At 44.1% G+C, this 1325-nt stretch overlaps 1 long non-coding RNA gene across 1 annotated transcript; it reads right to left on the bottom strand.

Moving 5' to 3' along the window:
* Positions 1-278: 278 nt before the first annotated feature.
* Positions 279-1225, bottom strand: LOC109364682. Its single transcript, XR_002110546.1, has 3 exons — positions 959-1225; positions 621-796; positions 279-322 (listed from the first exon to the last, which is right to left on the bottom strand). It is a non-coding gene; the product is annotated as an uncharacterized LOC109364682 (long non-coding RNA).
* Between the last annotated feature and the right edge of the window lie 100 nt (positions 1226-1325).

Raw genomic sequence — 1325 nt, 5'->3', positions numbered from 1 at the left:
CACTACAGGTCAGTGCAGTGCTAAGAGGCAGTGAGGGAGAGTGTAGCTGATAGCTTGACTAGAGAAACCAACTTACCTGACAGAGCTCACGGCAGCTCTCAATAGTACCTTCTCACCTGATTTTGTTTACTTTGTGCGTTCAGTTACACAGGCAGAGAAAAAACAGACTGTACATACTGAACAATAATCTCAGCTTACTGTATTTTGCAGGCTTCTTGCCCAGTGTATAATCAAGGCAGGCTGAAGGCCGTGCTTCTCCAGCGCTCGCAGAGTACTTAATCCATGCTGGACAAGAAACTTCAGGTTTGTCACTGATTCTGGCCTGAGTAACAGAAGAAACAGCCCTCAGTTAGTATTGGCTCTTTTTCTTCTATTCACATGTCACTTGTGTGATGAAAATAACAAGTAGCTTTGCTTCTAGCTCTGCTTTAGAAATGCTATACGAGAAACATGAAGCCCATTTGGAGAAAGCTCTTTTGGGTCTCAAACCCCTCTTGCAACAAAACATTCACGTCCAAAACAGTCCAACCAAGCAAACTAATTTTAAACAATCTATGGGAATCCGTTCAGAAGCTGTCTAGAGGCTTGTTTCAAATACTTCCAAGCAGAAGAATTCTTACGTTGTTTTTTTCTGCATAAGAGCACGAACAGCATCCCACCAGGATCTTTGCTTCTCAGTAGAGAACTGTTTGCACAGCAGCAATGGTAAGAAAGGTGGCTGATGCGTTTCATCACGAGTGTTCAACTTCTCTTGCAGTTCCAAGTTGCAAGTGAATACCATCCCGAGTAGGAATACCTGTTTTTGTAAAAATAAACAAACAAAGGAAAATAGTAGGTATCGGAAGAAAGAAAAGAAAGGAAAAGAAAGGAAAAGAAAGGAGAAAAAAGGAGAAGAGGAGAAATAAGACAAGAGCAAATAGCATTTAAATGCACTTCAGATCTTGGAAAGTGTACTGACTTCAAGGTCCAACAGGCAAAGGGATTCAGGAGCATCTGTCTCAAGCCTTGATGTTTCCTGGGGCAAGTGAAAAAGCTGCTTTAGCAGTTGCCGCACTGGGGGTAAGACTGACACAGAGTTCCACTGCAAACCAAGCCACACAAGGTGCTGGAGACTGCCGTTGTGCATTCGAACAGCACCTGTGCAAAAACAAAGCAGCAGGAAGTTGGTGCCTACGTCCTAGTGAGGAAGGCTAGCATCTGATCACAGCTGGGCTTCGTTCCAAGACAAGTAAGCAGCTCTGAAGATTTCTCCCATCCTAGGAGCCTCCCAGCAACCTCTTCCCACCCGTTTGCCTTTTGTCTCACAAGCTGGAACTAAGCACTTT

This window comes from Meleagris gallopavo, unplaced genomic scaffold (genome assembly GCF_000146605.3).
Source record: "Meleagris gallopavo isolate NT-WF06-2002-E0010 breed Aviagen turkey brand Nicholas breeding stock unplaced genomic scaffold, Turkey_5.1 ChrUn_random_7180001890377, whole genome shotgun sequence".
In the NCBI taxonomy this organism is placed as follows: Eukaryota; Metazoa; Chordata; class Aves; order Galliformes; family Phasianidae; genus Meleagris; species Meleagris gallopavo.
Note: the sequence above shows the minus strand (reverse complement) of the source record. Positions and strands in the feature narration are given on the sequence as shown.